Here is a 27,860-nt window from a genome sequence, read left to right on the forward strand (position 1 = left end):
ACCTTGCCCTCCCTTGAGATTTGGTGTTTGCATACCTTCAGTAAGTAATGGTTTCCGGTTTATTTGCAGCTCTGAGGATACATCTGAAGCATTTGGGAATTTTCTCGACATAAACAGGTAAGTGTTTGATGCTGCAGCACTGTGCTTGCGGAAATCATTAGTCAAATGGTTAATGTGATGACAATTTTTTTCCCCGTCATATCGACACTGGTGACATGCGCTACTCTAGCCAGTCTTGCCCTCCCATGAGATTTGGTGTTTGCATACCTTCACACAATAATGGTTTCCGGTTTATTTGCAGCTCTGAGGATACATCTAAAGAATGAGGGAATTTTCTCGACATAAACAGGTACGTTTTTGATGCTGTAGCACTGTGCTTATGGAAATCATTAGTCAAATGGTTAATGTGATGACAATTTTTTCCCCGTCATATCGACACTGGTGACATGCGCTACTCTAGCCAGTCTTGTCTGATCTTTCAACCTTGCCCTCCTATTAAATTTGGTGTTTGCATACCTTCACACAGTAATGGTTTCTGGTTTATTTGCAGCTCTGAGGATACATCTGAAGCATTTGGGAATTTTCTCGACATAAACAGGTAAGTGTTTGATGCTGCAGCACTGTGCTTGCGAAAATCATTAGTCAAATGGTCAATGTGATGACAATTTTTTTCCCCGTCATATCGACACTGGTGACATACGCTACTCTAGCCAGTCTTGCCCTCCCATGAGATTTGGTGTTTGCATACCTTCACACAATAATGGTTTTTTGGTTTATTTGCAGCTCTGAGGATACATCTGAAGAATGAGGCAAATTTATCGACATAAACGGGTAAGTGTTTGATGCTGTAGCACTGTTCTTGCGGAAATCATTAGTCAAATGGTTAATGTGACGACAATTTTTTCCCCGTCATATCGACACTGGTGACATGAGCTACTCTAGCCAGTCTTGTCTGATTTTTCAACCTTGCCCACCTTTGAGATTTGGTGTTTGAATACCTTCACACAGTAATGGTTTCTGGTTTATGTGCAGCTCTGAGGATACATCTGAAGAATGAGGGAATTTTATCGACATAAACGGGTAAGTGTTTGATGCTGCAGCACTGTTCTTGCGGAAATCATTAGTCAAATGGTTAATGTGACGACAATTTTTTCCCCGTCATATCGACACTGGTGACATGCGCTACTCTAGCCAGTCTTGTCTGATCTTTCAACCTTGCCCTCCCATGAGATTTGGTGTTTGCATACCTTCACACAATAATGGTTTCCGGTTTATTTGCAGCTCTGAGGATACATCTAAAGAATGAGGGAATTTTCTCGACATAAACAGGTACGTTTTTGATGCTGTAGCACTGTGCTTATGGAAATCATTAGTCAAATGGTTAATGTGATGACAATTTTTTCCCCGTCATATCGACACTGGTGACATGCGCTACTCTAGCCAGTCTTGTCTGATCTTTCAACCTTGCCCTCCTATTAAATTTGGTGTTTGCATACCTTCACACAGTAATGGTTTCTGGTTTATTTGCAGCTCTGAGGATACATCTGAAGCATTTGGGAATTTTCTCGACATAAACAGGTAAGTGTTTGATGCTGCAGCACTGTGCTTGCGAAAATCATTAGTCAAATGGTCAATGTGATGACAATTTTTTTCCCCGTCATATCGACACTGGTGACATACGCTACTCTAGCCAGTCTTGCCCTCCCATGAGATTTGGTGTTTGCATACCTTCACACAATAATGGTTTTTTGGTTTATTTGCAGCTCTGAGGATACATCTGAAGAATGAGGCAAATTTATCGACATAAACGGGTAAGTGTTTGATGCTGTAGCACTGTTCTTGCGGAAATCATTAGTCAAATGGTTAATGTGACGACAATTTTTTCCCCGTCATATCGACACTGGTGACATGAGCTACTCTAGCCAGTCTTGTCTGATTTTTCAACCTTGCCCACCTTTGAGATTTGGTGTTTGAATACCTTCACACAGTAATGGTTTCTGGTTTATGTGCAGCTCTGAGGATACATCTGAAGAATGAGGGAATTTTATCGACATAAACGGGTAAGTGTTTGATGCTGCAGCACTGTTCTTGCGGAAATCATTAGTCAAATGGTTAATGTGACGACAATTTTTTCCCCGTCATATCGACACTGGTGACATGCGCTACTCTAGCCAGTCTTGTCTGATCTTTCAACCTTGCCCTCCCATGAGATTTGGTGTTTGCATACATTCACACAATAATGGTTTCTGGTTTATTTCCAGCTCTGAGGATACATCTGAAGAATGAGGGAATTTTCTCGACATAAGCAGGTAAGTGTTTGATGCTGCAGCATACGGAAATCATTAGTCAAATGGTTAATGCGATGACAATTTTTTCCCCGTCATATCGACACTGGTGACATGCGCTACTCTAGCCAGTCTTGTCTGATCTTTCAACCTTGCCCTCCTATTAAATTTGGTGTTTGCATACCTTCACACAATAATGGTTTTTTGGTTTATTTGCAGCTCTGAGGATACATCTGAAGAATGAGGCAATTTTCTCGACATAAACAGGTAAGTGTTTGATGCTGCAGCACTGTGCTTATGGAAATCATTAGTCAAATGGTTAATGTGACGACAATTTTTTCCCCGTCATATCGACACTGGTGACATGAGCTACTCTAGCCAGTCTTGTCTGATTTTTCAACCTTGCCCACCGATGAGATTTGGTGTTTGCATACCTTCACACAATAATGTTTTCCGGTTTATTTGCAGCTCTGAGGATACATCTGAAGAATGAGGGAATTTTCTCGACATAAACAGGTAAGTGTTTGATGCTGCAGCACTGTGCTTATGGAAATCATTAGTCAAATGGTTGTGATGACAATTTTTTTCCCCGTCATATCGACACTGGTGACATGCGCTACTCTAGCCAGTCCTAACTGATCTTTCAACCTTGCCCTCCCTTGAGATTTGGTGTTTGCATACCTTCAGTAAGTAATGGTTTCCGGTTTATTTGCAGCTCTGAGGATACATCTGAAGCATTTGGGAATTTTCTTGACATCAATGGGTAAGTGTTTGATGCTGCAGCACTGTGCTTACGGAAATGATTAGTCAAGTGGTCAATGGATTGACAATTTTTTCCCCGTCATATCGACACTGGTGACAAGCACTACTCTAGCCAGTCTTGCCCTCCCTTGAGATTTGTGTTTGCATACCTTCACACAATAATGTTTTCCGGTTTATTTGCAGCTCTGAGGATACATCTGAAGCATTTGGGAATTTTCTTGACATCAATGGGTAAGTGTTTGATGCTGCAGCACTGTGCTTGCAGAAATAATTAGTCAAATGGTTAATGTGATGACAATTTTTTCCCCGTCATATCGACACTGGTGACATGCGCTACTCTAGCCAGTCTTGTCTGATCTTTCAATCTTGCCCTCCCATAAGATTTGGTGTTTGCATACCTTCAGTAAGTAATGGTTTCCGGTTTATTTGCAGCTCTGAGGATACATCTGAAGAATGAGGGAATTTTCTCGACATAAACAGGTAAGTGTTTGATGCTGCAGCACTGTGCTTGCGGATATCATTAGTCAAATGGTTAATGTGATGACCATTTTTTCCCCGTCATATCGACACTGGTGCCATGCGCTATTCTAGCCAGTCTTGCCCACCCATGAGATTTGGTGTTTGCATACCTTCACACAATAATGTTTTCCGGTTTATTTGCAGCTCTGAGGATACATCTGAAGAATGAGGGAATTTTCTCGACATAAACAGGTAAGTGTTTGATGCTGCAGCACTGTGCTTATGGAAATCATTAGTCAAATGGTTGTGATGACAATTTTTTCCCCGTCATATCGACACTGGTGACATGCGCTACTCTAGCCAGTCCTAACTGATCTTTCAACCTTGCCCTCCCTTGAGATTTGGTGTTTGCATACCTTCAGTAAGTAATGGTTTCCGGTTTATTTGCAGCTCTGAGGATACATCTGAAGCATTTGGGAATTTTCTCGACATAAACAGGTAAGTGTTTGATGCTGCAGCACTGTGCTTGCGGAAATCATTAGTCAAATGGTTAATGTGATGACAATTTTTTCCCCGTCATATCGACACTGGTGACATGCGCTACTCTAGCCAGTCTTGTCTGATCTTTCAACCTTGCCCTCCTATTAAATTTGGTGTTTGCATACCTTCACACAGTAATGGTTTCTGGTTTATTTGCAGCTCTGAGGATACATCTGAAGCATTTGGGAATTTTCTCGACATAAACAGGTAAGTGTTTGATGCTGCAGCACTGTGCTTGCGAAAATCATTAGTCAAATGGTCAATGTGATGACAATTTTTTCCCCGTCATATCGACACTGGTGACATGCGCTACTCTAGCCAGTCTTGCCCTCCCATGAGATTTGGTGTTTGCATACCTTCACACAATAATGTTTTCTGGTTTATTTGCAGCTCTGAGGATACATCTGAAGCATTTGGGAATTTTCTTGACATCAATGGGTAAGTGTTTGATGCTGCAGCACTGTGCTTGCGGAAATCATTAGTCAAATGGTCAATGTGATGACAATTTTTTCCCCGTCATATCGACACTGGTGACATGCGCTACTCTAGCCAGTCTTGTCTGATCTTTCAATCTTGCCCTCCCATGAGATTTGGTGTTTGCATACCTTCACACAATAATGGTTTTTTGGTTTATTTGCAGCTCTGAGGATACATCTGAAGAATGAGGCAATTTTATCGACATAAACGGGTAAGTGTTTGATGCTGCAGCACTGTGCTTGCGAAAATCATTAGTCAAATGGTCAATGTGATGACAATTTTTTCCCCGTCATATCGACACTGGTGCCATGCGCTACTCTAGCCAGTCTTGCCCTCCCATGAGATTTGGTGTTTGCATACCTTCACACAATAATGTTTTCCGGTTTATTTGAAGCTCTGAGGATACATCTGAAGAATGAGGGAATTTTCTCGACATAAACAGGTAAGTGTTTGATGCTGCAGCACTGTGCTTGCGGAAATCATTAGTCAAATGGTTAATGTGACGACAATTTTTTCCCCGTCATATCGACACTGGTGACATGAGCTACTCTAGCCAGTCTTGTCTGATTTTTCAACCTTGCCCACCTTTGAGATTTGGTGTTTGCATACCTTCACACAGTAATGGTTTCTGGTTTATGTGCAGCTCTGAGGATACATCTGAAGAATGAGGGAATTTTCTCGACATAAACAGGTAAGTGTTTGATGCTGCAGCACTGTGCTTGCGGAAATCATTAGTCAAATGGTTAATGTGATGACAATTTTTTCCCCGTCATATCGACACTGGTGACATGCGCTACTCTAGCCAGTCATATCTGATCTTTCAACCTTGCCCTCCCTTGAGATTTGGTGTTTGCATACCTTCAGTAAGTAATGGTTTCCGGTTTATTTGCAGCTCTGAGGATACATCTGAAGCATTTGGGAATTTTCTCGACATAAACAGGTAAGTGTTTGATGCTGCAGCACTGTGCTTGCGGATATCATTAGTCAAATGGTTAATGTGATGACCATTTTTTCCCCGTCATATCGACACTGGTGCCATGCGCTATTCTAGCCAGTCTTGCCCTCCCATGAGATTTGGTGTTTGCATACCTTCACACAATAATGTTTTCCGGTTTATTTGCAGCTCTGAGGATACATCTGAAGAATGAGGGAATTTTCTCGACATAAACAGGTAAGTGTTTGATGCTGCAGCACTGTGCTTGCGGTAATCATTAGTCAAATGGTTAATGTGACAACAATTTTTTCCCCGTCATATCGACACTGGTGGCATGCGCTACTCTAACCAGTCATAGCTGATCTTTCAACCTTGCCCTCCCTTGAGATTTGGTGTTTGCATACCTTCAGTAAGTAATGGTTTCCGGTTTATTTGCAGCTCTGAGGATACATCTGAAGCATTTGGGAATTTTCTCGACATAAACAGGTAAGTGTTTGATGCTGCAGCACTGTGCTTGCGGAAATCATTAGTCAAATGGTCAATGTGATGACAATTTTTTCCCCGTCATATCGACACTGGTGACATGCGCTACTCTAGCCAGTCTTGCCCTCCCATGAGATTTGGTGTTTGCATACCTTCACACATTAATGGTTTCCGGTTTATTTGCAGCTCTGAGGATACATCTGAAGAATGAGGGAATTTTCTCGACATAAACAGGTACGTTTTTGATGCTGTAGCACTGTGCTTATGGAAATCATTAGTCTAATGGTTAATGTGATGACAATTTTTTACCCGTCATATCGACACTGGTGACATGCGCTACTCTAGCCAGTCTTGTCTGATCTTTCAATCTTGCCCTCCCATGAGATTTGGTGTTTTTTTTTTTTTTTAAAAAGAATTTTATTGGTTTGCACAATATATCCATAGTATCAATTCATACAAAAATTATTTTCTGTCTTTTCTCTTTCCCTTAGGAACAACATAGTGACTTAGCCATCATTAATGAGTTGTCACATCCAGACCTTCCATATTGAAACAGTCAAACAGTGTTTTACGATTTTAACTATATAATTTAAACCGTACATGAATCAAACAGTTTCTCAGGAGATTACCTTATAAACATATATCAAATGTGATGGCATATTTTACCATATATAACATAACAATTCCTTAGCCCCCCCCCCCATCCCCACCCCCCCCAAAAAAAAAAAAAAAAAAAAAAAAAAAAAATTTAAATAAACAAATAAAGATTTCTGTGTCTTCTCTCCTCCCTCTCTCTCCCCACTGTACCACTATCCCCATAAGCGTATGTCTCATCTTAATATTGCACATTCCTCCCTACTAAAGTTTTGATTGATCCAAGATTGCCATGAGAACTTAAACCTTTCATATCCTCTTTTACTTCCCTTCAATTTCATTTGAGCCTCTGCCAGAATCGTGTTATTAACCACTCTTTTCCATAACATAACATTGGGGGGGTCTTTTGACATCCATTTTTTAATAACACTAAATCTTGCCAAGGATAACAATTTCTTTATGACATATGCCTTGTTATGTAATGTTACATTTTCCAAAAGGCCCAGAATGCACCCGTGGAAAGAAAATGGTAAATCTACCTCCATGTATTTATTAATTTCATCAATAACGGAGCCCCAGAATTTATGTGTCTGTGTGCAAAACCACAAAATATGAATGTCATCGGTTTCTCGCATACCACACTTGTTGCAACTATACACCTTTGGACCGAACTTAGATAGTATTTTAGGGGTGAAATAGAGTCTATGTAGTATAAATATATGGGATAACCGCTGAGCCGGTATCTTGAATAACTTATTTACATCCCCCATAATTATGTTCCATTGAGATTCACTCAGTTCCCCCACTACTTCTGTCCACTTATGCGTGATTCTTTTTTTGTTGTCTCTTTTTTCGGGTATTGGCCAGAACCGGAGTAAATTTTTACTCTTAAACTTGGTCCCCATCATTGTCTGCATCGCTATCAATAATGGTGGAAGTGGCTGCATAACTTTTTGCGACTTCTCCACTGTTTGCCACCAGTGGAGAATTTGTAGGTATGTATAAAGACATGACTCATCTAACCCAAATTGCTCTTGTATACTGTTAAAAGTTTTTAACCGTCCATTATCGAAAATCTGATACATGTATTTAATACCTTTGTCTATCCATTTTGTATAATTAACCACCGGAACCCGCCATTTCCTATTTTCCCACATAGGAGTATACTGGTTATACCCCTTCATATTTGTTATCTTCTGGAGCTCCCTCCAGACTTGAAGCATTAATTGGAAGGTATATTTAGGGGGACCCCTTTTAGATACTTCCCAGTGTTCCGCCTCTAGAATTTCCCAGATATCATAATTGAGGTTAGAATGGGTCTTTTTACCCACAAGACTATGGGGATTGGAATCCCATGTAGACAGATATTTAGCTTGAGCTATTATATAATGGGCTCGCATATCCGGAATTCCAAATCCCCCTTTTCCTATGGGCAACGTCATTCTTTCCATCTTTAGGCGTGGTTGCTTCCCCCTCCAAGCCAGCTCTGCAAACAAACTTTCTATGATTTTAAAAATCTTATCTGGAACTATTATTGGAGATGCTGATAAAACATAGAGTAACTTCGGAAGTAGTATCATATTAATGAGAGCAATTCTCCCTAGCATGTTAATCGGTAACTTTTTCCACAACTGAACTTTTTTCCTAAACTCACCTATAATTGGGATAATGTTTTTATCTATAAATTCCGTAATGTCCTCTGAAATATTAATCCCTAAGTACCTGGTACTTTCCCCCTTACTGATATTTACTACATTCTTTGGAGCAAAGGAACCTGGATGGTCAATGGGAAGCCAGGCGGATTTATGCCAGTTTATGCCCAGGCCAGAGAATCGCCCATACTCCTCAAAAATCCCGAATACTTTATCGATTGAACCATGGGTTCCCAGGTAAAGAAGAACGTCGTCCGCGTACAAGGAAATTTTTTTCTTGGGTATCCCCCAGTCTAAAGCCTACAACACTTTGATTCTGTCTGATCTTGCAAGCCAATGGTTCCATAGCAATAGCGAATAGGAGAGGGGATAACGGGCATCCCTGTCTGGAACCTCTTCCAAGCCTAAATGGCCTTGAAATTTCCCCATTTACTAAGACCCGTGCCAATGGCTCCTCATACAAAAGTTTTACCCATGAGATAAATTGGGCTCCACAGCCCATTTTCTCCAGTGTATACCAGAGAAAGGACCATTCGAGGGTGTCAAAAGCTCGGGAGGCATCCAAAAACAACAGGGACCTATGACCAGGGCCAGATGGTTCCATCTGCATATTTAAAAATAACCTCCTTATATTATCAAATGTCGAGCCTCCAGGCATAAAACCTTTTTGGTCCGGATGAATAATCTCTACAATTATTTTTTTAAGTCTTTCTGCCAGCACCTTGGCAAGCAGTTTGTTATCAACATTTATTAACGAGATGGGACGATATGAGTCCACTTTTCGCTTATCTTTATCTGGTTTTTTAATTAAGACTATCAATGCCTCCCTCATAGATGGAGGGAGGGATCCACTTTGAAGAGAATGATTCCAAATCTCAATCAAGTGGTCCAACAATTCATCCTTATATAACATATAAAATTCAAACGGGATCCCATCCAGCCCTGGTGCACTGCCCCCCGCTGCTCGCGATAACACCCCCAGCACTTCCGATCGCGATATTTCCTGGTCCAATAAATCTTTCCCTATCTCTTAGATCTTGGGAATTATAGTATCCCCGAAATAACTCTCCAAATCCGCTCGTGAATTAGTACTTTTTGAGGTATACAATTCTTCATAGTATTTTATAAAATGCTCTAGGATCTGAACTGGGTCATCCGTCATACTCCCATCAGATCTTTCAAGGATGGTAATAAGTTCTTTTTCCTTATCTGCTTTGACTAATTTAGCCAACATCTTACCCGATACATTAGCTTCCAGATACCCTCTTCTGGCCTGTGCAGAAACCCTTCGATCCGCCTGTAATTTAGTCAGGTCCGTATAACACAATTGGGCCTCTTCCCAAGCCCGTCTGTTCTCATCAGAGGGGTTATTAATAAATGAGTTTTCCAATCTTTCTGCCTGTGCTTCCAACTCCCGCATCACCTTGTTTTCCTTCTTTTTATAGTAGCACACCTGGGATTTATATTCTCCTCTCATAAAGGCCTTAGCTGTGTCCCATATCATTTCCTCCGTGGCTGTGCCCTTATTGGAACTAAAAAACCTGTTTATTTCATTCACAAACTGATCCTGTTTCCCTAATAAATTTAACCAAAAAGGAGATATCCTAATACCCCTAGAACTTCGTGATTTATCTTTTTCTAGTGTTATGACTAAAGGTGAATGGTCAGAGACCCCCCTTTTCCCATACACCACCTTCTTAACTAACTGTGCAGCCTTACTATTTAAAAAAGCCATATCCAGACGTGAAAAAACCATGTGCGAACCCGAGAAACAAGAATATACACGTTTATTGGGATTATGTGCCCGCCAGGCCTCAATCCATTTGAAATTTTCCACCAATCCTGACAGTGTTGAATTCCTGTGTGAAGACCTACATCCTTGTGTAACCTGAAATGTATCTAGGTGATAATCCAAAACAGTGTTAAAATCCCCTATCATCAAAATAAGTGGATCCTCCCATACAGAGCAAAAAGTGTAAAATTTTGTTATTATATTTGATGAGTATGGTGGAGGGATATATATATTTGCAATAGCCCATTTTCTCCCTTCTAAAGTCCCATAAATAAAAATATATCTACCTTCCGTGTCTATTGTGACCTTTTCTTGTTCAAAGTGACAATCTCTATGAAATAAAAGGGATACCCCTCTAGAATAAGCAGAGCAAACGGAGTGATAACCTATCCCTATGCAACTTTTTTTAATTACATCCACCTTGTCCTGTACAAGGTGTGTTTCTTGAAGAGCTATTATATCAGGACGATGGCAATTAATTAAGTCCCAGACTGCTACCCGTTTTTGTGGGGATCTTAAACCTCTGACATTCCAAGATAATATTTTCATGGACTTATACATTTCTTAGTCTGTAAATCATAAGGAGTAACCAGGGGGAAGAGGAAGGCCAGATTGTGTCAGCTTTAGAAAGTACCATAAAGGAGAATATCCATCCCACCTGGGAGGTCAAGTGGGGACCGCCAGCGAGGGGGAGGAGGGAGAGACAGCAAAAAAAAAAAAAAAAAAAAAATTATAATAATAATAGTAATGATACCCCCCCCCCCTACCATCCGTCTCCTCTGCCTTCTGCACCCTAAGGGACAGGGCAAAGCTGAGACTCTCAACCTATGCATCCCTAAGCCCCTCCCCACCCCAACCAGAGCATTAATTTCTTAATTCCTAATTCCTAATTCCCCCCAAGAACAATTCAACTGATATTGTGATTAAACCAATCCATCGCTTCGTCCGGTGCGTCAAAAAATAACGTTTTGTCTTTCCATATAATTCGGAGTCTAGCTGGAAATAATACTGAATATGCAATATTCTTCTGTCTTAATTTATTTTTTATCTCCATGAAGCCCTTTCTCATCTTTTGAGTCTCATTAGCGTAGTCCGGGAAGATTTTTACCAGATGACCCTTGAATTCTAATTTCTCTATCTTTCTTAGTTTACGCAGGATGAGGTCCCTATCTTTTGAGACTATCAACTTTAATAGTATTGGGCGGGGGTAACCCCCCACCACTGGGACTCTCCCGGGTACTCTGTGGGCCCTTTCAATATAGGAGGGGAAGGTGGCAAAACCCTCTCCTAGTAGCTCATTAAACCAGTTTTCCATAAATTTAATGGGGTCTTCCCCTTCTGCCCCTTCCGGGAATCCTACGCATCTAAGGTTTGCTCGACGAGAGCGATTCTCCAAATCGACAATTTTCTTTTTTTGCTCTTCACACCTAGATTTTAATATTCGCATTTCCGTTTTCATCTCATTCTGCACATCTTCTAGGTCAGAGACTCTAGTTTCTACTTGGTCAAATCTTGCCTCATGCCTACGTAAATCCGAACTCATCCGGACCAGCTCCTCTTGGAACTGGCCCACATCCTTTGTTAAGACCCTTATTGCCCTATTGCACTGCATAATTGCCTCATAGATTTCAGTCTGAGACGGGGGTAGTGGATCCCCACTAACCCCCACCGTTTCTAGACCCTCTGGCTGCTCCTGAGTATGAGATTTTCCCGTACCCATGCTATCATCATCCATCAGAACTGTAGCTTTCTCCTGTTGGGCGGTCTCTATTAAGGCCATATTCTCTATGTCACACCTCTCTTCGTCACACCCTTCCCCCTCCTTAATGCTCTTTTTTGTACCTGTCAATGCACTCCCACCACTTTTTGGAGATAGAGCGAATTTATCTAGTTTCCTTAAGGCATTTTCCCTTACTTTTTCTACTCTATTCTGATTTTTGGGGGTTTTTATTGGGGAGGACACCGGAGTACTACTCGCACCCTTTTTTTTTACATTAGGTCGTGTCATCTTGGCTAGAAGGGTGTACTGATCTTACCAAAAAAATGTATTTCTTTAATCAACGTTTTAAAACAGATTATCTTGGCAGAAAAACTTGTACTTCCACAATGCCCTGTTTTAGAGCTCAGCTCTTATAATAAGATTTAAGTGATTGCACGGGGACGTGTTTCACACAGGTTCACCCCAGTCTAGCCTAGTTGGTACATAATCATAAGACTGGCAGAGAGATAGTAGTCTATCATAGGCAATTTAGACACGGGAATTACAGTTAACAATCAAGTAGTTACTGCGACTATCTTTTAGCAAAATAGTACATAAACATTAGCAGTCAAAACATTGCAGGGTTTAGTAGAGACGAAGGCAGAAAATTAAGGAGTGCCACAGCTCTAGTATATAAGTGAATTAGTGCATCAAGAGGCTCTGTCCACACCTACAGGGAATGAAAACAACCTTATTTAAAGACCAACAGCAGGATAATGACCTAGTTGTTCGACTAGACAGCTGAAAAGAGAAAAAAAAAATAAGCAATACACTGGTATTTCAATTTTATCAACCCAGGTGTTTGCCACAGGCCAACTGGGCCCCGAGCAATGAGTCCAGAGAGGTACAGTGAATAACAAGCATTTTCTCTTTTTCTTCTTTTTTCCTTCTTCCTCTTCCCTCCTCCCCCAGGCAATAATGCGAAAGCAAAGCAATGTCCCACTAAACAATTTTTGACTAGTGTAATGCTTTTTTAATCTGCACCAAAAAGCGGACAAACAAACTGCCACAGTGGGAGAGGGGGCCTATATTAGATGGTTAGTCAGGGAAAATGCTTTAAACAGTTAGGAGTCAGCTGCGGTTTTTCTTCTTGAGCTTAAGTGTAGCCACATGGAAGAAGGAAAAAAGAAGAAAAAGAGAAAATGCTTGTTATTCACTGTACCTCTCTGGACTCATTGCTCGGGGCCCAGTTGGCCTGTGGCAAACACCTGGGTTGATAAAATTGAAATACCAGTGTATTGCTTATTTTTTTTTTCTTTTTTCAGCTGTCTAGTCGAACAACTAGGTCATTATCCTGCTGTTGGTCTTTAAATAAGGTTGTTTTCATTCCCTGTAGGTGTGGACAGAGCCTCTTGATGCACTAATTCACTTATATACTAGAGCTGTGGCACTCCTTAATTTTCTGCCTTCGTCTCTACTAAACCCTGCAATGTTTTGACTGCTAATGTTTATGTACTATTTTGCTAAAAGATAGTCGCAGTAACTACTTGATTGTTAACTGTAATTCCCGTGTCTAAATTGCCTATGATAGACTACTATCTCTCTGCCAGTCTTATGATTATGTACCAACTAGGCTAGACTGGGGTGAACCTGTGTGAAACACGTCCCCGTGCAATCACTTAAATCTTATTATAAGAGCTGAGCTCTAAAACAGGGCATTGTGGAAGTACAAGTTTTTCTGCCAAGATAATCTGTTTTAAAACGTTGATTAAAGAAATACATTTTTTTGGTAAGATCAGTACACCCTTCTAGCCAAGATGACACGACCTAATGTAAAAAAAAAGGGTGCGAGTAGTACTCCGGTGTCCTCCCCAATAAAAACCCCCAAAAATCAGAATAGAGTAGAAAAAGTAAGGGAAAATGCCTTAGAGCGAATTTATCTAGTTTCCTTATCTCCAAAAAGTGGTGGGAGTGCATTGACAGGTACAAAAAAGAGATTTGGTGTTTGCATACCTTCACACAATAATGGTTTCCGGTTTATTTGCAGCTCTGAGGATACATCTGAAGAATGAGGGAATTTTCTCGACATAAACAGGTAAGTGTTTGATGCTGCAGCACTGTGCTTACGGAAATCATTAGTCAAATGGTTAATGTGATGACAATTTTTTCCCCGTCATATCGACACTGGTGACATGCGCTACTCTAGCCAGTCTTGTCTGATCTTTCAATCTTGCCCTCCCATGAGATTTGGTGTTTGCATACCTTCAGTAAGTAATGGTTTCCGGTTTATTTGCAGCTCTGAGGATACATCTGAAGCATTTGGGAATTTTCTTGACATCACTGGGTAAGTGTTTGATGCTGCAGCACTGTGCTTACGTAAATGATTAGTCAAGTGGTCAATGGATTGACAATTTTTTTCCCCTTCTTTTTGACACTGGTGACATGCGCTTCTCTAGCCAGTCTTGTCTGATCTTTCAACCTTGCCCTCCTATTAAATTTGGTGTTTGCATACCATCAGACAGTAATGGCTTCTGGTTTATTTGCAGCTCTGAGGATACATCTGAAGCATTTGGGAATTTTCTTGACATCAATGGGTAAGTGTTTGATGCTGCAGCACTGTGCTTGCGGATATCATTAGTCAAATTGTTAATGTGATGACAATTTTTTCCCCGACATATCGACACTGGTGACATGCACTACTCTAGCCAGTCTTGCCCTCCCATGAGATTTGGTGTTTGCATACCTTCACACAGTAATGGTTTCCCCTTTCACCACGACAGCACCACCTGAGAGAGAGGGATCCGCCCCCATGGACAGGAAACCTGAGCATAAAAAGGACACGCCTCTCTCCAAGCCTCAGTGTGGTTTCCTGTCCCTGACGGGAACCTGAGTGTGAAGAGGATAACTACCTGGTGCCTGTCTGACGGCATGTACTAGGGTTTGATCCCGGCCGGTGAGCTGGTGATCATCCAGATCAGGAGTCCTGATTCTGGTCCAAAGCAGTACAGACGAGGTGCTGCGTGTCAAGGCTGAATGTCTGCAGTGAGGACAGTTGCCATAGTATGTGACCTAGCCCCATGTGACCTAGTATGTGACTAGAGTGCGCCTGTTCTAGGTTTCCTGCTGCACGCTGCTGACCCCAGTGTGGGAGCAGGTATGCAAGGAGACGGGTCCGGCGTCTCCAGAAGCAGGATTCGGAGTTGCGTGGTGTGACTCCTCCTCTCCAGACACACCTCACTGGTTGTGAAAGGTTGTGCGCTGGCAGGACAGGACTTCTGGCGCGGCGGGACTGGTGATCCGTACAGGAGTCCCGCACAGAACACACCTCCAGCTGGATTGGGTTGTGTCTGTAGGACTGAGCTGATGAGGTGCTACTTAAATTCTGTCGGTAAGCATGCTCTGAATTATGGCCTATGAATGTCCCCTCCAGCTAAGGGCAGCAAGGAGGACCTCTGCACCCGTATGAGAGCTCCGGGTGGTAAGTCTACTTTTCTTCTATTACACTCCTGATGTGTAGAGTGTATTTGGATTCTGGTAACATGTGGACAGATTGGAATGGGAAAATGGTCTGTAATCCCAGTCAGTAGATCAGGTTACAGCTTTTATTAATTACCACGGCAGGTTCAGTTAATTGGATAACGACTTGCAGGTTAGTCTCTCTTCCCAGTGTGTAGAGAAGCTCAATGCTAAGGTAAAACACACTTTACTGTTAGTTTGAGTTGTGAATGTCGGACTGAGCAGAGAAGCTCAGAAGGCTGAAGAGGTGTTACATGAATTGTCAGCAAGCATGCTCTAAATTATGGCCTTTGAGTGTCCACTACAGCTGAGAGCAGCAAAAAGGGACATCTGCACCCGTATGAGAAATCTGGGTGATTCAGTTAATTTTCTAATGGTTTGAAGGTTAGCCTCTCTTCCTGGTGTGGGGAGAGGTTAAGTGCTGAGGCACCACGCAGAGCACATGGTGGCTTTTCAGCTATCCTGAGGTCTAAGACTAGAGTCACATGATGCTTTTATAAAGCATTGATTGAACCAAGCCAGTCCAGTAAATGTATGTGGTGACTTGAGCGCCAGTGCACTGAAAGATGGGATTCCTTACTAAAGGTGAGCAATTGTCCCATATTTATAGAAGATATTGTAAATTATGCCTGAATCCTTGCTGGGAGCAGTGGTTCCAGAAACCAGGCAAGTAATGGTGAATAAATACCATAATCTTTGCTGGGAATAGTGATTCCTCAGATACATAAGCAACTGTGTTTATGTAGAAGCAGTGGTTCCACATGTACGCAAGGTAATGAGTATGATTACATAATCCTTGCTGTGAGCACTGGTTCAACAACTACCCAAAGTAATGTGAATAATAACACAATCTTGGCTGTGAATAGTTTCCTCGTCCACCCAAGGTAATATGAATGGTTACATAATCCTTGCTGTGAGTGGTAGTTCCACAAATAGCCAAGGCAATGTGAATGGTTACATAATCCTTGCTGTGAGCGGTAGTTCCACAAATACCCAAGGTAATGTGAATAGTTACATAACTCTTGCTGTGAATAGTTGTTTCCACAGATACACAAGGCAAGGTGGATAATGACATAATCCTGACTGTGAGTGGTAGTTCCACAAATACCCAAGGTAATGTGAATGGTTACATAATTCTTGCTGTGAGCGCTGGTTCCACAACTACCCAAGGTAATGTGAATGGTTACATAATCGTTGCTGTGAGCGCTGGTTCCACAACTACCCAAGGTAATGTGAATGGTTACATAATCCTTGCTGTGAGGGGTAGTTCCACAAATACCCAGGGTAATGTGAATGGTTACATAATCCTTGCTGTGAGGGGTAGTTCCACAACTACCCAAGGTAATGTGAATGGTTACATAATCGTTGCTGTGAGCGCTGGTTCCACAACTACCCAAGGTAATGTGAATGGTTACATAATCCTTGCTGTGAGGGGTAGTTCCACAAATACCCAAGGTAATGTTAATGGTTACATAATCCTTGCTGTGAGCGCTGGTTCCACAACTACCCAAGGTAATGTGAATGGTTACATAATCCTTGCTGTGAGGGGTAGTTCCACAAATACCCAGGGTAATGTGAATGGTTACATAATCCCGGGTGTGAGCACTGGTTCCACAAATACCCAAGGTTATGTGAATGGTTACATAATCCTTGCTGTGAGGGGTAGTTCCACAAATACCCAGGGTAATGTGAATGGTTACATAATCCCGGGTGTGAGCACTGGTTCCACAAATACCCAAGGTAATGTGAATGGTTACATAATCCTTGCTGTGAGGGGTAGTTCCACAAATACCCAGGGTAATGTGAATGGTTACATAATCCCGGGTGTGAGCACTGGTTCCACAAATACCCAAGGTAATGTGAATGGTTACATAATCCTTGCTGTGAGTGGTAGTTCCACAAATACCCAAGGTAATGTGAATGGTTACATAATCCCGGGTGTGAGTGGTGATTCCACAACTACCCGAGTCGTTTCCACAGATACACAAGGCAAGGTGGATAATGACCTAATCCTGGCTGTGAGCACTGGTTCCACGAGTTAAGGTGAAGGGTATCAGAGTCCTTGCTCCGTGCGGTTGTTCTAGCAAGATAGGGTGAATAGTGTCAGAATCCTTTCTGATAGGATATGCTCCCTGCATTGGATGTTTTGCCGGTACAGCAGGCTCCAAATATCAATGTGTACTCGAACTTGGGGTGGTTTTTCCCAATGGGAAATGATTCCTTGATGGTTGTCAGCTCATTGGTTTAAACCCAACATTCTGCCTCCCTTCAAAGTCTTGCAGTCTCAAGGGTAGAGCAAGTCAGAATGATGGTACTTGATGGTACAGCGTCCTCATATTCAGAGACATATTCAGGTTGTGCAGATATAAGCAATATATATTGCATATTCTAAGCAGATTCTGTCCATTCATTCATCGGTACTACATTGTATCTAGGGAAGCTTTCCTTTTTATCTAGGAAAACTGTCCCTTCTTGTAGGAAGGTTTTAAAATATATATATATATATATATATATATAAAAAAGTTTTACAATCTGGGTCTTCAGGCCAGTCGTGTCCCTCCTAGTTCTGATGGCCTCTATACTAGCCTTACCAGTTCTTAGTTAAATCTTAAGACCATCTTAAAACTTGTGTTCTGCAAGAATGGTAATCCTCACTGGACTGTCTAGTGGTCAGACCTCTGGAATCAGAACAAATTGCTGTCAGGATTCCAGAAGAGGTTTTTATATTTATTTTATATGCTGTCCATTTTGGGTGTTGGAACCCAAGTAAGAGGTTCAGTTTTCAGAGAATCTGTCAGTCCCAAAGTACTGAAGATTAAAACAATTAACTGTAATTCCTTTGTTTACATGAACAAGCAGGGAGCAATCTATGTCAAAGAATCAGACAATGTAAAGGGAAATGCTCTGTGACATGTTCCTTTGGAATGTCTTGTTTAGATAGATCTGGAGAACCTTTGTCATATGTAGATCTCTAATTGATTTGGGACATTTTAATATTCTCAAATATTAACTTTTCTCTGGGGGGGGGGACATTCAGCTTTCTGGTTAGAAGATTGACATACAATCCTGGAGGATTAGGTCATAAGGGCAGTTTCTACATTAGGTCCACAGTAGGATGTCTCCACTCACAAGAAATCTGCCTAATTTATGGCAAGTATCCCAAGTATTTGGGATTTGGCCTCCACCATTTTTCACTGGTCTTACAGTATAGTTTTTATGTGCCTTGGTACCAATCCAGAAAGAATGCTTTCATAACCTAGATGTAGATCTTAAAAGGATGTGTGTTGCGTAAAAGCAAATAGTCAGTTTATCCTGTAGTCTAGACCTTTATAAAGAGTAGTGCCTCTTATTTGATCAAATATGTGTCCATTCTGCGCAACCACTACTGCGTAATTGACAAAGTTTAACCGGTGAATACACGGCGGGCGGTCGCGTTCCGATGCATGGAGAGGGCTCGCGGGCCGAGCCCTCTCCATAGCCGGTAAGTCTCTGCTGCATATTGCAGCAAAGGCTTACCGGTAACACCCGCGATCGGTGCCGGCACCGATCGCGGGTGTTTTCTTTGCCGACGGCTTCAAACACATGGCGGCGCATGGGCGCCGCCATCTTTCCGAGGATCGCCGCTCCCCGTGATGTCATCGGGGAGCGGTGATCCGTCGCCATTGTAGCTTCGGGTCTCACGAAGACCCGAAGCTACTTCGGGTTAACCCATTCATTACAATGTGCTATCAGTATTATGTATTATGCTATCAGTATTATGCTATCAGTAGTATGGCAGTATATGGTAGGATCGATCAGACAACCTAGGGTTAAAGTACCCTAGGGAGTCTGAAAAATAGTAAAAATAAGTTAAAAAAAAAAAAATTATAATAAAAAAACCCTAAAAATTCAAATCACCCACCCCCCTTTCCCTAGAACTGATATAAATATAAATAAACAGTAAAAATCATAAACACATTAGGTATCGCCGCGTCCGAAAATGCCTGATCTATCAAAATATAATAACGGTTTTTCACTGCGTTTAACCCCGTAACGGAAAATCGTGTCCAAAGTCAAAACTGGCACTTTTTTGCCATTTTAACAAAAAATTTAAAATTCTATAAAAAGTGATCAAAAGGTCGTACAGTCCTAAAAATAATATCATTGAAAACATCATCAAAAGTCGCAAAAGATGAAGCCACCCTCAACTCCATACAACGAAGTATGGAAAAGTTATAAGCACAAGAAGACGGCAAAATAAAAAAAAAAATTTTTGTTCATGAGGTTTTAATTTTTGTAAATGTATGAAAACATTATAAAACCTATACAAATTTGGTATCCCTGTAATCGTACTGACCCAAAGAATAAATTTAGATGCATCATTTGTGGCGTGAAGTGAAAGCCGTAATATCCAAGCCCACAAGAATACGACACAAATGCGTTTTTTCACTGCATTTGGAATTTTTTTCCCACTTCCCAGTACATGGCATGGAATATTCAATGCAATCACTATAAAGTGCAATTTGTTACGCAAAAAACGAGCCATCACATAACTTTTTTATTTTTACACGTAAAAAGCTATCGATTTTTGAAGGTAGGGAGTGAAAAATGGAAATGAAAAAAACGGGAAAGGGCCCGGTCCTTAACCGGTTAAATAGAACAAATTGGTAAGAACAGTCTTTTCCAATTAGGATTTGAAGCCAGTATGGTATGGATGTCTCCATGGTTGCATGATCTATTGGAATGGAAGTCCTGCCGTCTTTATTCCTCCCTGAATTCTTTTCTCTGTTAATCTCTCAGGTGGTGCTGTCGTGGTGAAAGGGGAAAACTGAAATTACTTACCGGTAATTGTGTTTCCTTGTACCACGACAGCACCATGGTAATTCCCACCCTGGTGTTCTGGTTATCACAAACAGAAAGAGGGGGGTTGGTGTATGTTAAAGATATTATTTGAAAAGTTAATGAAAACGTCTCCTTTGGGTCTCTGTAAACCACTGAGGCGTGTCCTTTTTATGCTCAGGTTTCCTGTCCATGGGGGCGGATCCCTCTCTCTCAGGTGGTGCTGTCGTGGTATAAGGAAACACAATTAGCGGTAAGTAATTTCAGTTTTCCGGTTTATTTGCAGCTCTGAGGATTCATCTGAAGAATGAGGGAATTTTTCTCGACATAAACCGGTAAGTGTTTGATGCTCCAGCACTGTGCTTACGGAAATCATTAGTCAAATGGTTAATGTGATGACAATTTTTTCCCCGTCATATCGACACTGGTGACATGCGCTACTCTAGCCAGTCTTGCCCTCCCATGAGATTTGGTGTTTGCATACCTTCACACAGTAATGGTTTCCGGTTTATTTGCAGCTCTGAGGATACATCTGAAGCATTTGGGAATTTTCTCTACATAAACGGGTAAGTGTTTGATGCTGCAGCACTGTGCATGCGGAAATGGTTAATGTGATGACAATTTTTTCCCCAGCACCACGACGGCACCAATTAACGGCTCGGAAAAACTGCGGAAAACATTAACTCCCTAAAAGATCGTGTGGATAGAAAGGCAAAAGGGTTCCTTAAAAAATCCTGCGAATCTTCTACATCCTCTTTTAGGCCAGCAGTAGCATCTGCCTGCGTAGCCAGTTCAGTCCCATTGTGGTTGGACCAACTGGAAGAGGATATTCGGAATATAGTTCCTAGGGAAACACTATAAACTTCTGTAGCCAATATTCAGAAAGGGGCGGCGCTGTTAGCAGACGCTTCAGCAGATACTTTAAGACTCTCAGCCAGATCTGCAGCCCTATCGAATTCTGCTAGGAGGGCCCTATGGCTAAAGAAATGGTCGGGTGATACAGCATCTAGAAGTAAATTATGTGGCATTCCCTGTGATGGAAATTTTCTGTTTGAACCTATACAAGACGATTTATTGGAAAAAGCAGGTGATAGGAATAGAGGATTTCCCTTTTCCTCCGCTCCATACAGAAACAAACTATTCCGGGCCTTTCGTAAAACAAGGTTCCAGAGAAAGGAAAGAGACCCTAGGTCCGGTTCTGCCAGGTCATTCCAGATAAACAGGGGTTACTTATTCAGCCAACAGATGCAACCCAGACAGACCAATCCTCGTCCGCAATGAAGTGAGGCCCCAGGTAGGGGGTGTCGGAGTTGATATGTTTTATATATGAAATTAATTGTTTGTTAAGTTGTTCCTGGCTCGTGTGAGTGCCGACTCACTCAGCCACTAGGGATTACGTCCACAGTTGCAGATTCTCAAGGTTCGACAATAAGGATCCAAGCATGCTGCTCAGGTTGTAGTTTATTACTGTGATGTTTACAGGGTGACAGCAGGGTGGAAAACTGTTACACTGAAACCAATTGATCTCCTCCTACCTCCTGACCTCCTCCTGTCACATGATATTCATAACAATATCACAACCAAGACACACTTTAAATTTGTCGACAGTAATAGCTTTTTGGAGTATGGCAGTGCCCATTACTCCAAATGGCTCAAAAATGTCCCCTTTAGTCAATACCACCAAATTAGAAAAAACTGCACGTCTATTGATGACTATAAGGAACAATCCCACACTCTAAATAAACGCTTCCTAGATAAGAACTATCCTAAAGCCCTGATTAAAGAAGCATACATGAGAAATCTGGGGCGTGATCAAAAAGATTGCCTAAGTGAGAAAAAAGTAGAGACCAACAATGACCTCATAAAAAAGTCCTTTAGTCTCAGCTTTATCACTACCTTTGATAAAGGTAACAGAGAAATCCGCAAGACCCACACCTTAAGGACCTTATCCCCAGTAGACCCAGAATCATTTTCCGTAAAAACACCACCCTGAAGAACGTATTGGCCCCGATCAAACTCAGATTGACTGACGTCCAGAAGAATACCATAGGTTCCAAAAAAGGGGTTAAAAAGTGTGGTCACAAAAAATGCCTATGTTGCCAAATGATTAATTCCGGGGCCAATACAGTGAAATCATTACACACAGGCGAAACCTTTCAGATTAAACAGGAACTCTCCTGTGCCTCAGACTTTGTTATATATGTTATCAACTGCATATGCCGGCCTACAATATGTGGGTCGCACGGTCCAGACTCTGCGAGTAAGAATGAACGGCCATAGACATAAAGCAAAGTTTTTCTAAACATCTAACATTTGAGAATGAGGCCCCTTCCACACTTGCGTTGCAGATCACGTCAGAGTTTGATCAGGGAGCGATCACTGTTTGGTCAGTGAAAAACGCACATTTTGCATCAGAGTGCAATCAGTTTTTAGTCAGAGTTTGTTAAGTGTCTCAGTTTTTCACGCGTGAAAGGACTCAGGACTGAGGTCTATCTTTTCTATGGCAATTGCTGCGTGAAAAATGCATTGCACTTGCATTGCACTTGCAAGTGTCTCAGAGTGCAATGCGTTTTTGATGCGTCTCCATAGACTTGTATGGTGCGTTTGATGCAAGTCTGAAAAGAGCCATTGATTACAATGGGTTAGAGTGCAATGCAAGTTATGTGCATCAAAAGCACGCGTGAAAATCGCAAGTGTGAAAGGGGCCTAACTGTTCATTTAAAAATCTCATATTAACCCCTATTGAACAAATACCAGAAAATAACAAAAATAGAATAAAAACCTTGAACAGGCGTGACTCATACTGGATCTATAAACTAGGCAATTTACATCCAAATGGCTTGAATGCCGTAATAGAATCTATATAAAATACTTATGCCCCAATATATATGCTTTCTTTATATCAAGACAGCTTAACAATATAATAAATAAAATCATTTCTGGGTAGCGTCACCAAGTCTGTACTTCATTTTTTATTGATTTTTATTGTTATATATTGTATTGCCTATTTTTTATACTTTTATTTTGTATGTTCTAGAAAAATGTAAAGATTTATGTCTATTTTACCATAATGCTTCTCATTGGTCCAGCCCTTCCCGGGCTATCCCCCAGTTTGTATTTAAGCAAGATGTATACCACACTACAGTATGCCTGACGAAGGCCCATGTCCGGGGCCGAAATGCGTAGCAATTCATCCATTTATTCATGTTTTAATTGTAATAAAGAACCAACTTTGAAATTCACTACAAATTGGTAGTGGTTTGCATCCACGCGGCGTCGACGTATCCCTTATCTCCTCCACGGGAAATTTCCATAGGTTACTAACTTGTATTCTACATCCCTACCCCTATTTATGATGGAATCTAATTTAATTTGAACTGGGCTTCCCTTTTCAAAAGGAAAACTGTTAAGCACAGTTTGGTGAAATATGGAGTCCCTAACCTGGATTACTACTTTGTTACCTTTTACTGCTGACCTTGCCTTCCTTTCCCATGTTCCTACTAAACCACTATCTACCTGAAACCATAAAGTTTTACCAGGGTTTTCGTGTTCTGTTGCCCAGACCATATTGTCCCATTCCACGGTTTTATCCGAATGGAACCAATCTATAGCCTCATCTGTATCACAATAGCATTGCATTCTTACTTCCAAACCCATATCCCAAACCATAGAAATTGAGTTGTTCAGTTTCCCAAACCTCCCCTCCCCTTCATTATATGCTTGTCCATGGTCCGCAAAAAAGAAATAAAAAATAAGAATAGCCATATCCAACAGATCACTGAAATTCTTTGTTTTCTTTTTTTGAGCTTTTCCTTGATTTCCCGATACAATGTAGAGATGCGTTTTCTTATTATTCTAAAATATTTAAAAAAATGTAAAAGAAAAAAGGCAGAATCGGTCCTTATAGTTTAATATCAAACCCTACAACTAACTACTCATTACAGGCATATATGTGGATATTATTATATTTATACATTTCCTTTGTATGCCTTTAATTGCCAAAACACTATACCATTTAATTTCAGGGGTTAATTTTCCCATCAGCTCTGGGTATGATGAGCAGTCCTAAATGCAGATTCATTTAATTTTCTGTAATCTATTGAGAGACTGTATGTCTCGCTTGAGAATGGGCCATATTGGAGCAGAACCTGCAGTTTGGCATTCCCTGATTAAACCCCTCTGTAACAGTTCCTGAATGATAATTGTCAAGTCCTTTTCTGCCTCTTTTGGAATTGGATACAGTTTCACATAAGGATGGTCAGCACCATCTAATATGACAATTAAATCTGTTTTTCCGGCATCTAGCCTATTTGGCCCACCATTCTTCTGTTCCATAAGGTGCTGCTGTTATTGTTTTATTTTTAATTCCTTTTACGCTTCCTCTGTCTTCACTGTCCTCCACTACCTGCATTTCTGCACATGGTATAGTGGGCCAAAGTTTTTTATTGATCAAATCAACAGTGTATCCTAACTTTCTTATGTCTGGATCTCCTAACAGTGGTATAGCATCAGTTTATAAATGCACTTTGGTCTCAATATCTCTGTTTCCTACTTTGATTTTCCTTTTCTCCACAAACACATCTGTTGGTGAACCCGTCACCCCCACTATTTTAGAACAAGCAAACTTATCTGTAACTGGCAATCCAGGCATCAATGTTGTTCCTGCCCCTGTATCTATTAGGGTATTTTCTCCCCATTTACCCACACATCACATGTAGGTCTTCCCCATTGATCCAAATGCAGTGGCACACTTGAATCGATGATGGAAGAGAGCAAACACACCCCAATTCAGTTTTTATCACAGAATATTGTATCTCCTTTAGCCTCAGACAGTTCAGCACAAGGGGTTAATTTAGCCTCTTTCAATTGCTCCCTGAGCACATTCAACTGTCTCTTGCAATTCATTTTTCTCCTCCATTACCTGTCTAAGCGGAATCCATTCCCCAGTTCTACCTGTACCACGACCTCTAAAGTGTCACCTTTCTCTATCCCTAAAACTGCTTTTTCCTTCCACTCTCCATGTGTTACCACTAGAGTATTTTTGTCCACCATGATGCCAAATCCTGCACTGATGATCCCGCAGCTCATACACAGGCGCCACCTGAATTTTATTTTGCAAACTTTCTATTGCTTTTTCTAACTCCACATTTTTCAATGCACTCTCATCCAATTTATCTTGCAAGAAAGAAGTATGAGTAGAAGTCTGCACCAATAATCGTATATCTTCCATACAACTTTCTGCATTCCCTAACTCTTCTCTCAATGCAGCAATATCCTGAGACAACTTCTCAACTTCCCTATTCAATACTTTTCCAACCTCAAACAACAATTGAATAACTCATCCCAACTTTGATTTCTTCTTCTCCCTTCACTGAGGGAGTCACACTCATATCCACTTTTAAATCATACAAAGTGTTATCATCCACATCTTTCCAGGAAAATGGACCCCCATAGCTAGCAACCAACTCATGCACCAAATCAGCAACAACATTACAACACCACCCCTCAACTACAACCTCCTCAGCAATTTCTCTAGTTTTTGACCCTTGGTCACCTGTCTTAGAAATTTTTTTTAAAGACATTCATATTTACCGAATTCCGTTTGGACTCTTCAAACAAACAGCAATATGGCACCTCCAGAAGATCTTCTTTCCTGCTTGAGATCTTTACCACGCCGATGATTCCTTATTGGAGACCTGGTAGCTGTGGAATACTCCTTATCGATGAGCCACGATATTTCCTTGGTTATTTTGCGTTGTTTTGGTACTTCCTCTAGGTTCAATCAACCAGACGAGCCCGCAAGATGTCGGAGTTGATATGCTTTATATATGAAATTAATAAGTTGTTCCTGGCTCGTGTGAGTGCCGACTCACTCATCCACTTGGGATTATGTCCACAGTTGCAGATTCTCAAGGTTCGACAATAAGGATCCAAGCAGGCTGCTCAGGTTGTAGTTTATTACTGTGATGTTCACAGGGTGACAGCAGGGTGGAAAACTGTTACACTGAAACCAATTTACAACTCAATATATACAGTGGTCTTTCATAAGATCAATTGTTTACATTAGCAAAACAACACCGGTTTACATTCCCCTACCCATCTCTGCAGTTGTGTTCCTGGCTCCTTCACTCCATTATCATATCACTGGAAGTCTCCGGAAGCTTCCTTCCAAATGGCTAGAAGGTTTATTCCAGAAACATCCCTGTCTGAATTTACTAGAATATTCCACCGGAATCTTCCACTATAACTTTCTCTCTCCTACAGGGGGAAGGTTATCCTACTTCTTCCATGCCTGGAAACAATTTTCCAACAGCGATTGAATCCTCAACTCCATATTACACAGGATATAACTCTGGACTTCAAGTACACTCCTCCACAGAAGTTCTGTTTAACAAAGATTCCAACAAGGGAAAAAGGCAGTGCCATGATGTCGGAGATAGCTATGTTGCTTTCCAAGAAGGTTCTGTGTCCAGTTTCTATAGGAGAAGAATGTCAGGGGTATTATTCAACCCTCTTTTGGGTAAAGAAACCATATGGGACGTTAAGAACCATAATCAATTTAAAAGAGTTAAACAAATATCTTCAAGTACCAAGTTTCAAGATGGAAACATTAAAGTCCACGATGAATCTGCTATTTCCAGGATGTGTTATGGCATCCATAGATCTAGAAGACGCCTATTATCACGTAGCCATCCATCGGGAGTACCAGAAATACCTGAGATTTGCAATTCAAATAGGGCCAAAAATTGTTAATCTTCAATACAAAGCTCTTCCTTTCGGAATAGCCATAGCACCAAGGACCTTTACAAAATTATATCAGAAATGGCAGCATTCATAAGAGTAGATCAGGGTCTGTTTGTCCCTTATCTAGATGACTTCCTACTGGTAGGTTCCTCAGAACAGGAGGTAAAAAAGCAGGTGATCAGAGTAATCAAAATCCTAGAGTCTTTAGGATGGATAATAAATATGGAGAAATCAGAGGTAATTCCCTCACGGAGAAAATTATTTTTAGGGGTACTTCTAGATTCCAGCTGTCAAAAATCTTTTCTTCCCTTAGAAAGACGGGAGAAAATAAGAGAAAGCATAGTCAGAATAAAAGTATCTCCCCACACCTCCATCAGGGGAGCCATGTCAATTCTAGGAGGATTGGTTGCCTCAATCCCAGCGGTTCCCTGGGCTCAATTTCATCTGAGAGCACTGCAAAACTTCCTGCTAAAGCCCTGGGACAAAAATCCAAACTCCCTAGACAAGAATATAAAAATTCCAAGGGGATATTATAATCCCTAGACTGGTGGTTAGTCTTAAAGTCTCTATCAGGGCCTCCGTTTGAACCCATAAACAGAATTCCCTTAAATCTCACATTTAAGGCAGTTTTCTTAGTAGCTATTACTTCGGCTAGGAGGGTAGGAGAAATTGCTGCCTTATCTTGTAGACCTCCGTATTTTACTTTGTTTCCAGACAAAATAATTTTAAGACCTGACCCAGAATTCCTTCCTAAAGTGGTTTCAAACTTTCATAGGTCCCAGGAAGTAATTCTTACCTCCTTCTGTACAAACCCAAAGTCAGAGAAAGAAATCTTTTCATAATCTAGATGTTAGGCGTACTGTGCTCCAGTACTTTAAGATTTCATAGTCCTTTTCAAAAGTCAGTCTGTTTATTCTTCTTTCAGGAAAAAAGAAAGGAACAAAAGCATCCTCATCCATCATTGCTAGATGGATTAGACCCACTACCCAGTTGGCTTATGAAGTAACCGAGAAGTCTGTCCCAGAAAAAATCCATGCTCATTCCACTTGAGCACGAGCAATGTCCTGGGCAGAGTTTAGACATGCTTCCCTATCTGTCAGGCTGC

General features: G+C 41.1%; 18 non-coding genes and 5 pseudogenes across 18 annotated transcripts; all 23 read left to right on the forward strand.

Annotated features, from left to right (window-relative positions):
* The first annotated feature begins 164 nt into the window (after positions 1-164).
* On the forward strand, positions 165-248 carry LOC140066657 (small nucleolar SNORD12/SNORD106). The gene has a single exon (XR_011848489.1). It is a non-coding gene; the product is annotated as a small nucleolar SNORD12/SNORD106 (small nucleolar RNA).
* A 149-nt stretch (positions 249-397) lies between these two features.
* LOC140066630 (small nucleolar SNORD12/SNORD106) lies at positions 398-486 on the forward strand. Its single transcript, XR_011848468.1, has one exon. It is a non-coding gene; the product is annotated as a small nucleolar SNORD12/SNORD106 (small nucleolar RNA).
* A 159-nt stretch (positions 487-645) lies between these two features.
* On the forward strand, positions 646-742 carry LOC140066651 (small nucleolar SNORD12/SNORD106; annotated as a pseudogene).
* A 136-nt stretch (positions 743-878) lies between these two features.
* On the forward strand, positions 879-965 carry LOC140066620 (small nucleolar SNORD12/SNORD106). The gene has a single exon (XR_011848459.1). It is a non-coding gene; the product is annotated as a small nucleolar SNORD12/SNORD106 (small nucleolar RNA).
* A 166-nt stretch (positions 966-1,131) lies between these two features.
* LOC140066636 (small nucleolar SNORD12/SNORD106) lies at positions 1,132-1,214 on the forward strand. The gene has a single exon (XR_011848474.1). It is a non-coding gene; the product is annotated as a small nucleolar SNORD12/SNORD106 (small nucleolar RNA).
* A 163-nt stretch (positions 1,215-1,377) lies between these two features.
* Positions 1,378-1,466, forward strand: LOC140066632 (small nucleolar SNORD12/SNORD106). Its single transcript, XR_011848470.1, has one exon. It is a non-coding gene; the product is annotated as a small nucleolar SNORD12/SNORD106 (small nucleolar RNA).
* A 159-nt stretch (positions 1,467-1,625) lies between these two features.
* On the forward strand, positions 1,626-1,722 carry LOC140066652 (small nucleolar SNORD12/SNORD106; annotated as a pseudogene).
* A 136-nt stretch (positions 1,723-1,858) lies between these two features.
* On the forward strand, positions 1,859-1,945 carry LOC140066621 (small nucleolar SNORD12/SNORD106). The gene has a single exon (XR_011848460.1). It is a non-coding gene; the product is annotated as a small nucleolar SNORD12/SNORD106 (small nucleolar RNA).
* Positions 1,946-2,111: 166 nt separating this feature from the next.
* LOC140066637 (small nucleolar SNORD12/SNORD106) lies at positions 2,112-2,194 on the forward strand. Its single transcript, XR_011848475.1, has one exon. It is a non-coding gene; the product is annotated as a small nucleolar SNORD12/SNORD106 (small nucleolar RNA).
* A 159-nt stretch (positions 2,195-2,353) lies between these two features.
* Positions 2,354-2,436, forward strand: LOC140066639 (small nucleolar SNORD12/SNORD106). Its single transcript, XR_011848477.1, has one exon. It is a non-coding gene; the product is annotated as a small nucleolar SNORD12/SNORD106 (small nucleolar RNA).
* A 163-nt stretch (positions 2,437-2,599) lies between these two features.
* Positions 2,600-2,686, forward strand: LOC140066622 (small nucleolar SNORD12/SNORD106). The gene has a single exon (XR_011848461.1). It is a non-coding gene; the product is annotated as a small nucleolar SNORD12/SNORD106 (small nucleolar RNA).
* A 158-nt stretch (positions 2,687-2,844) lies between these two features.
* Positions 2,845-2,933, forward strand: LOC140066645 (small nucleolar SNORD12/SNORD106). The gene has a single exon (XR_011848483.1). It is a non-coding gene; the product is annotated as a small nucleolar SNORD12/SNORD106 (small nucleolar RNA).
* A 392-nt stretch (positions 2,934-3,325) lies between these two features.
* On the forward strand, positions 3,326-3,412 carry LOC140066614 (small nucleolar SNORD12/SNORD106). Its single transcript, XR_011848453.1, has one exon. It is a non-coding gene; the product is annotated as a small nucleolar SNORD12/SNORD106 (small nucleolar RNA).
* Positions 3,413-3,801: 389 nt separating this feature from the next.
* Positions 3,802-3,889, forward strand: LOC140066646 (small nucleolar SNORD12/SNORD106). The gene has a single exon (XR_011848484.1). It is a non-coding gene; the product is annotated as a small nucleolar SNORD12/SNORD106 (small nucleolar RNA).
* Positions 3,890-4,052: 163 nt separating this feature from the next.
* On the forward strand, positions 4,053-4,141 carry LOC140066633 (small nucleolar SNORD12/SNORD106). Its single transcript, XR_011848471.1, has one exon. It is a non-coding gene; the product is annotated as a small nucleolar SNORD12/SNORD106 (small nucleolar RNA).
* A 159-nt stretch (positions 4,142-4,300) lies between these two features.
* Positions 4,301-4,396, forward strand: LOC140066658 (small nucleolar SNORD12/SNORD106; annotated as a pseudogene).
* A 135-nt stretch (positions 4,397-4,531) lies between these two features.
* On the forward strand, positions 4,532-4,618 carry LOC140066616 (small nucleolar SNORD12/SNORD106). Its single transcript, XR_011848455.1, has one exon. It is a non-coding gene; the product is annotated as a small nucleolar SNORD12/SNORD106 (small nucleolar RNA).
* Positions 4,619-5,012: 394 nt separating this feature from the next.
* Positions 5,013-5,099, forward strand: LOC140066623 (small nucleolar SNORD12/SNORD106). The gene has a single exon (XR_011848462.1). It is a non-coding gene; the product is annotated as a small nucleolar SNORD12/SNORD106 (small nucleolar RNA).
* A 163-nt stretch (positions 5,100-5,262) lies between these two features.
* Positions 5,263-5,351, forward strand: LOC140066638 (small nucleolar SNORD12/SNORD106). Its single transcript, XR_011848476.1, has one exon. It is a non-coding gene; the product is annotated as a small nucleolar SNORD12/SNORD106 (small nucleolar RNA).
* Positions 5,352-5,990: 639 nt separating this feature from the next.
* On the forward strand, positions 5,991-6,086 carry LOC140066659 (small nucleolar SNORD12/SNORD106; annotated as a pseudogene).
* A 135-nt stretch (positions 6,087-6,221) lies between these two features.
* LOC140066634 (small nucleolar SNORD12/SNORD106) lies at positions 6,222-6,308 on the forward strand. Its single transcript, XR_011848472.1, has one exon. It is a non-coding gene; the product is annotated as a small nucleolar SNORD12/SNORD106 (small nucleolar RNA).
* Positions 6,309-13,819: 7,511 nt separating this feature from the next.
* Positions 13,820-13,906, forward strand: LOC140066615 (small nucleolar SNORD12/SNORD106). The gene has a single exon (XR_011848454.1). It is a non-coding gene; the product is annotated as a small nucleolar SNORD12/SNORD106 (small nucleolar RNA).
* Positions 13,907-14,318: 412 nt separating this feature from the next.
* Positions 14,319-14,414, forward strand: LOC140066654 (small nucleolar SNORD12/SNORD106; annotated as a pseudogene).
* Positions 14,415-27,860: the final 13,446 nt, after the last annotated feature.

The sequence above is a fragment of the Engystomops pustulosus genome, chromosome 6 (genome assembly GCF_040894005.1).
Source record: "Engystomops pustulosus chromosome 6, aEngPut4.maternal, whole genome shotgun sequence".
NCBI lineage: Eukaryota > Metazoa > Chordata > Amphibia > Anura > Leptodactylidae > Engystomops > Engystomops pustulosus.